Here is an 11,024-nt window from a genome sequence, read left to right as displayed (position 1 = left end):
CAACAACACACTACCTCCGAAACTAATGAATGAATGAAACAAGGGGTAAGAAAGATCTCAGACAGCACTCCGGTTGAGAAGAGATGAAAGGCTTGATAAGGTGAAAAGAGCTAGAGCAAAAAGGACACAACACTCCGGTTAAATGGATAAACCAAGAAAAGAACATGATCCTGACAGAACGAAAAGATGGGTTGAAGAGAGCAACATCACAAAGCCTCCGGAACAAAATTAAGAATCGAATGGAATGAACGAAGGGAAACAAGATCTTGAGGGAGCACGCTTACAACAAATGCTAGAACGGAGTTGTTGGAAAACCAACAACGAAAAGAATAAGCTTGATATGGTCTTATGGAATACATCTCAAATTATGAGGTGACAACCTGCCACTCACGGTAAAAGAATTGATTGGACTTATATGAACAAGGAGACGAGAAACTTATCACCGGAAGGATACATGAAGAACTTGGGTCATTTATGAGCACCATAACAACAATCCTTAGGGAAGGCTTTAGGTGAAATATAACCCAAGATAATTCCAATGACGAGATTGATGGATTTAAAATACCTCATTCTTAACAACATGTGAATCATGAAACATAAACTAAATTATCAAGAATGACATAAAACCACCTCCAAAGATACGGTAGAAAGAAATTGCACTCCGGATTGCAAGATGAAGAAAGCTTGAGCTCCTTTGAAAAGAATCTCAATGAACACTTGGAGAAGGAATTATTTCTTTGATAAACCATCATGTAGCACCTTGATGAAGTACTCCGGTAAACAAAAGGATGACTAAAAGAAAGGGTAGCTGAAAACACAAGGTGAAACCTTGTAATGATTTAGATGGATCTCCGTGATGGTATAATTGAGAGAACTTGGAACTCCGGGAAAAGAGAGATGAACCAAGTGAAACCGAGAATTTGAAGAACCTCCGGAATAAGGAATTGAATATACTCGATGAAACAAGAATAAGAATTACATTATGTTTATCCTTCACCAATTCAAATTGATGACAAGCAATGGATTTTGGCATACTACTTATTCTCGTAGAAAGGATTAAGATAGATATAGCACAAACTTGGGAAGATCTTCAACGAACCACTGGTAGAGTTGAAACAACAAATAAATTGATATGATAACGAAGGAAGAGAAGTCTTGAACGAACCACCATAAGAATTAAAATGACCGAGGAAAAGATAAGGACAACACCGGGAAGAAATATAAAATGAATGAAGATGCTTGAGAGGATTTAGATACATGAGAACGAGGAGATCACGAGCCGAATAGAGATCACTTGAACGAAGCACCGGTAAGATTGGAGAATGATATCTGGAAGCTGAGAATGAATAAACCTAAATTGATGGACTCCGGATAATCAACCTGAAAAGACTCCTGAATTGCACTGGATAGGTGAAAATAATTCTCACAATCGAAAACAATTATGAGAGGATGGTACAAAGCTAGAGCTATGAATCTTGAAGAGAAAGGAGCAAGATTTAGAGGAAAAATCTTCTTCGGTCTTCAATTCTGAGAATGACGATGAGAAACACCACCATGAATTATTGAGGCACTCCGGAATGAAGAATGTAAAGGTTGAGCCAACGATGATAAGAATTTGAAAGGTCAGGGAGAAAGGTATTTGACTGATGATAACTCATTCTTACGTCAAAGTTTGAAAAGAATTTGAGAGTAACACCGGTAGAATTAGAAGAGTCAGGTAAGATCCTGGAAAAGACCTGTGGGTTAGGGCCCACTCAAAAGAAACACCGTTGAAACTCGATTATCATGAAGGATTAGTATTCACATAGGAATATGAGAACACCGCTTAGGAAAAGGGATGGAATCCACATTTGTCTCTGAAGCAACTCGAATACCACAGCTCAAAACAAAAGAAAGGATTGGCTTGCAAAATAAGCCGGAACAAACATATGATAGAGACTTCGTCCGAAGTTTTCGTGGTGGGGCCTACACGGGCTCGATCGTACAGCACCATCATGTACAAGGCAGTGCACATGACATACAAAGCGTCCCCGAGTCGGCATAGCCTAGGACTCTTTAAGACACAACGAGACCACTGTAAAACCGACCGTGGATAGGCAGACCACTAGACGTCGAACCCCAATTTCATATCATACCTCTGTCGGAAAGATATCCTAAGAGCTACTTGAATTCCCACCTATAAACTCCCGAAATTTTCCGGTTATGCAATCAGGTGTTGGGGATACAGGGGAAGCATAATATCTAACCCAAAACTAGAAAATCCTACATCCAGCTATATCCATCCTTCAACACATAACCAAGAAACCTTCGGAAATCATCTACCTCAACCTTCGAAAATCATCTGTTATACGAGTTATGGCAATACTTCTGAACTCCCGCCCAGTACTGGGTGGCATCGAGGTTATCTCACCAACAACTGCATAAAAGAGATTTTCGATGTCGGCGAAACTAAACTCAGGTATTCCAGAACTGCAACGATAAAATTGTGACAACAACACCTCGGAGCTCAACTCCCCGGGACACTGCCACAACCCTTAAATGTCAGGAGGCACCAAGAACAATGTTCTCGTCACAAAACCATCAGAGTGATTCCAAGATACCCGCGTGATCCTAAATTTTTTTGTGAAATTTGAGGAGAGAAAGACAAAACTCTATGTCAGGATGCCTCACCAGAGCAACGAAGGGACTGAGGAGTAAAAAGAATTCCTAACTCTCCGATATATAATTCCTAAATGACTCAAAACATTTTTCTAGACTCAACAACGTCAGCTAATTCGATCAAGCAGGGGGGCTCCTAAGGTCAGGGAAGGCTTTGATACCAACTTGTAACGCCCTCAATGCGGCTATATCTCCCACGTGTCGAAGCACGACTTAGAGGCATAACCGCATTGAAAGCAATGTCGCAAGTGAGGTAATCTTCACACAACCCATGTAGTACATAAGGGAAAGAGATAGATAGTTGGCTTACAATCGCCACTTCACACAATACATGAATAGAGCATTACATCATCCAAATACAATCAAGGTCCGACTATGGAACCAAAATAAAAGAAGAACCCCAAATGCGACAAGGTCCCCGATCGACCCCAACTGGGCTCCACTACTGATCAACTAGAACGGAACAACACAAAGGATAAGATCTTCATCGAGCTCCTCCTGATCTTGATTGCGTCATCTGCATGGTTCAACGGCACCTGCAAGCTGGTTTTGGAAGTATCTGTGACTCACGGGGACTCAGCAATCTCACACCCTCGCGATCAAGACTATTTAAGCTTATGAGTAAGGTAAAAGGTATGAGGTGGAGCTGCAGCGAGCGACTAGCATATATGGTGGCTAACATACGCAAATGAGAGCGAGAAGAGAAGGCACATCACGATCGAGAAAACTATGATCAAGAAGTGATCCTAGAACAACCTACGTCAAGCATAACTCCAACACCGTGTTCACTTACCGGACTCCGCCGAGAAGAGACCATCACGGTAACACACGCGGTTGATGTATTTTAATTAAGGTCAACTTCAAGTTTTCTACAATCGAACATTAACAAATTCCCATCTTCCCATAATCGCGGGCATGGCTTTCGAAAGTTCAAAACCCTGCAGGGGTGTCCCAACTTAGCCCATCACAAGCTCTCACGGTCAACGAAGGATATTCCTTCTAGCGGGAAGACCCGATCAGACTCGGAATCCCGGTTACAAGACATTTCGACAATGGTAAAACAAGACCAACAAAGCTACCCGAATGTGCCGACAAATCCCGATAGGAGCTGCACATATCTCGTTCTCAGGGCACACCGGATTGTCTAAACTTCCGGTAGGCCATCCCAGAGTTGCCCCTGGTGGCCACCAGCGGCTGACAGGTTGGACCAACACTCAGAGCAACACTGGCCCGGGCGTTTATATAAATATGACCCTTGAGCCGGCCGACTCAAGGGAAAGAAAAGGCTAGGTGGCGAATGGTAAAGCCAATGTTGGGCCTTGCTGGAGGAGTTTTATTCAAGATGAAATGTCAAGGGGTTCCCATTATACCCAACCGCGTAAGGAACGCAAAATCCGGGAACATAACACTGATATGACGGAAACTAGGGCGGCAAGAGTGGAACAAAACACCAGGCATAAGGCCGAGCATTCCACCCTTTACCAAGTATATAGATGCATTAATTAAATAATTGATATTGTGATATCCCAACAAGTAAACATGTTCCAATAAGGAACAACATCTCCATGTTTCAACAAGGAACAAACTTCAATCTTCACCTGCAACTAACAACGCTATAAGAGGGGCTAAGCAAAGCGGTAACATAGCCAAACAACGGTTTGCTAGGACAAGGTGGGTTAGAGGCTTGGTTCACAATATGGGAGGCATGATAAGCAAGTGGTAGGTATCGCAGCATAGGCATAGCAAAAGAGCGAGCATCTAGCAAGCAAAGATAGAAGTGATTTCGAGGGTATGGTCATCTTGCCTGAAATCCCGCAAGGAAGAAGAACGAGTCCATGAAGAAGACAAACAGACATAGTTGAACGGGTCCTCACAATCACGATGTTAACGGAACCAACCCGAATAAGAAACACCTGAAAGAAGCACACAACATAGTAAACAACCAACACATAAACATGGCATGATGCACAACCAAGTATGATGCATGTCCGGATTAAAGAGGCATGGCATGGAAAAGAGCACAAACAATCCTGCAAATTAAGTGGAGCTCAATATGCAACGAGTTGCATATTGACGGAACACCACATCAATTATTTAGTTCTCTCTTGGTTAGGCACTCAACAATATTAAATGTTGGTTAACATGGCAAGAGGTGAGGCATAACAAAACTACACCATCTAAACAATTTAAATGGGGCCGGGTATAACAAATAACGAATCCGGTAAATCCCCATATGCATTAGTAATATATTGCAACAACAATTTAAACATTTTAATTGTTGTTGTCATGATGCGGATGACATGAACAAGTTATGCAATTTTTATTAAAAATTTGAGAAGAGCATTATGAAGCATTTGTCACCGTGGTGGAAGAAAGGGGTGCCACGGCAACGAATCCGAAAATGATGCCACATCAACATATCGGTTCCGGTAGCTCATGGAGATACCGGTGCAAAAGGAAGCGTGCGGATGTGCGAAACATGCTAGAGATGGTGGGGTGCTCCCGACTACCGGGTTCCCACGGGTTAGTGGCATGGAAATGAGTGACAATTCGGACACGGTGCAAACACAAGCATCTCATACATCACACAACATTCGTTCACGGGCGTCGTCTCGGTGGTTATACCTTCCAAGGGAGCATTCTCGAGCGGTTCGAGTTCGTAGAGGAAGTAGTTGTTCTCGTGACGGTACTGGAAGTAGGGGTACACGTTCGTTTTCGAAGAGGTACTTGACGGGTCCGAAACCCTTCGGGGTTGACGTGGTACTTGCGTTCTCGGCGATGGTAGTCGTTCACGTTCGGAGAGGAACTTGATGTACCCATGTGCTTCACGGGTCGTCGTTGAACTTGACGAAATCCATCCGCAGGTAAGCCATCCGTGGTCGTACTCATGTTGGCGTGTAACACGATGGTCTCGAGGATCGTAGTCGAACTTGGCGGTCCATATGGTCACCGGAACGAAGCAACACGAGGGCCTCGAGTGGGCAGCAATAAGGACTGGCGGTGCGTTAGCAGCGGCAGGAAGCGGGCACGCTCAAGGGAGAGCAGCAGAGGGCAGCAGCAGCAGTGAGGCTATGGTGGTGGCCTAGCACGGTGCTGGAGACAGGGAACGGGTGGATCCGAGGTCCCCAACAGCAGGGAAGGCATCTGGTGAAACGGCAGAGATTGGGCGAGGTCGACGACGAGCTGGAGAAGGCGCTGTGGGGCTTCACCGACGCCTGCACTTGTCGGAGATGGCGAGCGAAGGCGGGGGAGGCGGTCACGGTGGCCGGCGGAGTCGAACGGACTCGGGCACGCGTTCCAGCAAAAAGACGGACGGCGAGGCGTCTGAAGCAGGGAAGGAGCACGGGCGACGCGCTTGGGTGCCGGCATGGTGGTCGATGGAGAAGGGCTTGGCACGGCGGGGACGAGCTCGCTCCGGTGAGGGTGCAGAGGTCCAAGGCACGGCTCCCGTCGACGTGGACGAGGCGAGGAAGAGCTGCTGCCGTTTGTCCCAGCGCTCGACAGAACGACGCAGGTAGGACTTGGCGGCGGGGCCTCGCAGCAGGGAGGCGCGGCCATGGCAGGGCCCGACGGATCCAGACGGGGTGGCGCTTGACGACGGAGGGCGACGAGAGGCAGAGGAGATCGAGGGCGTGAGGTGGCGGCGCTACGGGATCGAGCGAGAGGCTCTCGCTCCTCTCTGGAGGCGCGAGCGGGGGAAGGAGGGAGAGACCAGGGGATCGAGAGGAGGGGATCGAGGCTAGGGTTAGATAGGCGCTAGGGTTGGGCCTAGGCGCAGATGGGCCTGCCTGGCTAGTTCTGCTGGGCTCTCTTCTCCCTCTCTCTTATTCTCTAGAAACAGAAAATAACATAGAAGAAAAGGAGAAGAAAGGAGGTGTTGGGGAAGAAATTGGACACACGGATAATTTTTTCTGGACTCACAAAAATGTGCTTGATCCTGGGAAAATAGAAATGGTCACACGCGAGAAGTTGAATTCAAACTCATTTGAATTTAATTCAAATGGTTTGAACTAGGACAAGGTTTTTGAAGTGTCCAAAAAATGTTGAGAATTTAGGTGGAGCTCCGGAAAATGATGAAAGAAATATAAGGCAAGGTTAGAGAGTCAACACTTGAAGAAGAAAAAGGCCAAGGGATTTAATATGCAAGTGTGTTAAGGTGAATTCCAAAACAATGGAATGGTTTTATATAGCTCCCTAAATATTGGGAGGATATGTTATAAAGAGAATCACCATGTGAATTCCCTCGGTTTAAATGGATCAAAGATCCATGCCATTTATTTAGTTGAGTTAAGAAAAGAAATGACATGATGCAATGCACATGATGCAATGATGAATGCAAAGAACCAAACAAATCACACGACGAAACCCGGAAATCCTGGAAGGCATCTGAAGCTCCGGTATTGGGGCGTCACACGTAGGTCTGAAGTAAAGTACTCACACTTCATCGGAGAGGCTATGGTGTTGATGTAGAAGCCCTCCATGATCGATGCCCCCTCCGGCGGAGCTTCAGAACAGGACCCAAGATGGGATCTCGTGGATACAGAAAGTTATGGCGGTGGAATTAGGGTTTTGGCTCCATATCTGATCGTTTGGGGGTACGTGGATATATATAGGAGTAAGAAGTACATTGGTGGAGCAACAGGGGGCCCACGAGGGTGGGGGCGCGCCTGGTAGGGTAGGGCGCGTCCCCCTACCTCGTGGCCTCCTGTTACGTGCCTTGACATAGGGTCCAAGTCTCCTGAGTTGTATTCGGTGAGAAAATCACGTTCCCGAAGGTTTCATTCCGTTTGGACTCCGTTTGATATTCCTTTTCTTTGAAACTCTAAAACAGGCAAAAAACAACAATTCTGGGTTGGGCCTTCGGTTAATAGGTTAGTCCCAAAAATAATATAAAAGTGGATAATAAAGCCCAATAATGTACAAAACAGTAGATAATATAGCATGGAGCAATAAAAAATTATAGATACGTTGGAGACGTATCATCAACCTTGTAACACTGCGATTTGTCAAAATATGTAGCTAAAAATCACTAGCACTATCTAATTTTTGCAACTCAAATGACTAGCACTCTTCATACGGACACCAATACAAAGTGGAGTTATATATTTTTGTCAAATTTGAGACCAGTTTTGATGTAATCTTTATCTAATTACGAATGGGAGATTATTAATAATTGGGAACCAATATCCCAGACAGATTATTTATTCGAACCATGAGCATTAGACCAACAATGGATACGTGCCATGCTTCGGTTAAGCAATAAAGCGGCAGCATTAATCATCCAAATAGAAAAATAACATATGTGCCGCCACGCGACCCGTGTGCCGTGTCAGGAGGCGTGAGTTGACGGGATGCATATGGAAATGTACCATTCATTGCATACAACAAGTCATCAAGACACAATGACAACGAGGATACATGTTGGATTATAGATTATTTCCAACAAAACATTCTAGTAAATACTAAGGTTTTTCTCACACAACAAATAACAAAGCAATGAAATGAACTTCAGCTCAACCAGTCCTCGTCATTGGAAACGCTTGCTTTGAACCATAACTGATTCTCCAGGAAGGGATAGCTATTATCAATCTCGAGGCCAACACAGGACTGATCATCCAGGGTGAAGCGGCCTATATGAGGACGCATATCGTGATAGCTAGGGTAGGGAACCACAGCAATGTCCGAGGTATAGATACAGTTGCTTCTCATAAATGGTAGTAACATTGTGTCAACATCAGCTGGATCGCCTTTCACAATCATTGGATTGTTTTGTCCAAGTAAGAGCGATTTTCTCCAAGAGACTATCAATACTGAACCAGGGAGAAGGTGTTGGTGCTAGCACAGTAGTATCCATCCCGAATACCCTGCAACGAATGTTGGAATAGGTCCAGAGAGTGCGACCATGGGAGACAACACCTGCTTCATAATTAACATCAGTAGTGCCGTATATTCATAAAAGAAGAGGTCCATCGGAATAAGTTTCCAGACGCCACTGAGTATACAGGTCCTACTCGTCCTCATGCCTGTGATCATCACCATCATCATCTCCCCCTTGGTTGTAAAATTCTTCAAGTATAGGTGGTGGAATGTTCACAGGACCTTGGAAACACTAGAAGGTTAATTAGTAAAGGGAAACTAGCTAATCCACATGCATGTGGATGAAACAATTATAATTACGCTGGAAGACAAACATACCGAAACCATAAGTATTCCATGCAAAAACAGTGCCACGAGTGGTGGCAGCAAACACAAGACCCTCGTATTGAATTGCATCACAATACTCATCCGTGTACAAAAATTGAATTTTGAGCAATATCCATCGAGGCATGGAAGTAAGGACGGCAACAAGCTTGTCGAAGATAGCAACAACTTCATAGTTCTTATAATCCCAAGAGTGGTTGGGAACTCAACAAATTGCTATCTTCCGTAGACAACACTCACCATGATTGTATTTGAACATACGTAGATCATCTGTGTGCTCAACCTCAAGGCAGTCTTTGGTTTTTGGAAGTGGAACCCGGTGACGAGTGTACACATTCACAAGTTCCCACTCATGGTTATACCCAATATAAACAACCCAATCTCCATTTGCGCCTACCCAAGCCTTACCCTCAAGCGATTGCATCTTAACAACACACGTATCATTATCAAGCGGCATCAACTTGCACAAGGCGACGCTTCCGTCGTCCTCACGCCGGTGGTGTCATGGCGAAGAAGATAGGGGAGATCAAACCGCTCCTGAAACCTTGGGTTCTTTGCAATGATGTCATTCGTTGTGTCGAGAATGGAATTGAATGAACCTATCGTGCTAGCCGAGGTGATAACATCGCATCGATCAATGAGTTCCTCCACAACGTCATCTTTCAGATCGGGGCAAGAATAACGGGGCCGTTTCCGGCCTGTTCCCTCCATGGAGAAGATGATCGAACAATGGCAGAAGGAAGGGTGAATGCAAATGGAGGGAGGAAGAGCGTGCGATAGCAGTTCCAAATAGAGAGGGAAAGGCGAAGAGGTGGTGGACGATTGGCACGGTAAAAAAGAGGCTAGTGGGGAGCAAACGGTTGCCATAGAGGTCACACACTGACGACAAGGCCGAGTGAACCGCATGTTGTATATCGCACACACCTTGATCTGGCTGACCGTTTCTTTTGTGTTTCCTAATCACAAATAGTTCATCCGAGTGAACCGTATGTTGTATATCACATACACCTTCATCTGGCTGCCTGTTTCTTTTGTTCCTCCTCATCGCTAACAAAAATCTAAACCGTATTTGATGCATCTGTCATCGTAAACGTTTTGCACCTTTTTTGATGGGTTTTTTACATCACTATTTGCAATTATTGCATCGCACACAATTTCGTTGAAGGGTCTCTGATCGTAGTGTCGCGTTAGCAGCATCCTATAGTAGTGGCGGTTGAGCTATTCACCAAGTGTGAAGCCTGCCAGTTCCATTCCAAGAATGTCTATCTGCCTGCACAAGCTCTTTAGAAAATCCCTTTGTCATGGCCGTTTTCGATCAAGGGGCTTGATATCCTCGGCCCTTTCCCCTGAGCTCTTTAGACAATCCCTTTGTCATGGCCGTTTTCTTAGACAATTCTTGTTCATTGCCATCGAAAATTTTACAAAGTGGCTGGAAGTAGATGCCGTGAGGAAGGAGATTGCTCAGTAAGCTATCAAGTTCTTGAAGGGATTGGTGTGCCGCTTTGGGGTCCCGGCCTGGATCATCACCGACAATGGCACCCAGTTCATGAGCCACGCCTTCATGCAATATGTTCATGCCCTCGGAAGCAAGATCTCATTTACCTTTGTTGCACATCCCAGAAGCAACGGACAATCTGAGAAGGCGAACACTGAAGTGTTGCGAGGATTCAAGACGAGAACACTTTATACACTTCAGAAGTGCGGCAGGCGATGGATCGATGAACTACCGGTAGTTCTACGATCCCTCAACACAACACCAAATCGAGCTACCGGGCAGACTCCCTTCTCCCTAGTTTATGGGGCAGAAGCAGTTATCACCATGGAACTCATTTACGGGTCACCTCGAGTGCTTGCCTACGATGAAGTAGCGCAGGATCAGCACCGTCATGATGACACTGTGCTTCTCGAGGAGAACCGTCTCTGGGCAGCTACACGTGCTGAACGCTATCAGCAAGCCCTGCGTCGCTATCACAACCGCATGGTTCATGCCCGGTGTGTTAAGGAAAGCGACCTTGTCCTTAGGCACGTTCAGTCCGCCAAGGGTACAAACAAGTTGACACCAGTGGGAAGGCCCTGACCGGGTAGTTTGAGTGACCAGACCTAGTGCAGTCCATCTGGAGACCAAAGATGAGATTCAATTGCAAAACTCATGGAATATTAAGCAT

This window comes from Triticum aestivum, chromosome 6A (genome assembly GCF_018294505.1).
Source record: "Triticum aestivum cultivar Chinese Spring chromosome 6A, IWGSC CS RefSeq v2.1, whole genome shotgun sequence".
In the NCBI taxonomy this organism is placed as follows: domain Eukaryota; kingdom Viridiplantae; phylum Streptophyta; class Magnoliopsida; order Poales; family Poaceae; genus Triticum; species Triticum aestivum.
Note: the sequence above shows the minus strand (reverse complement) of the source record.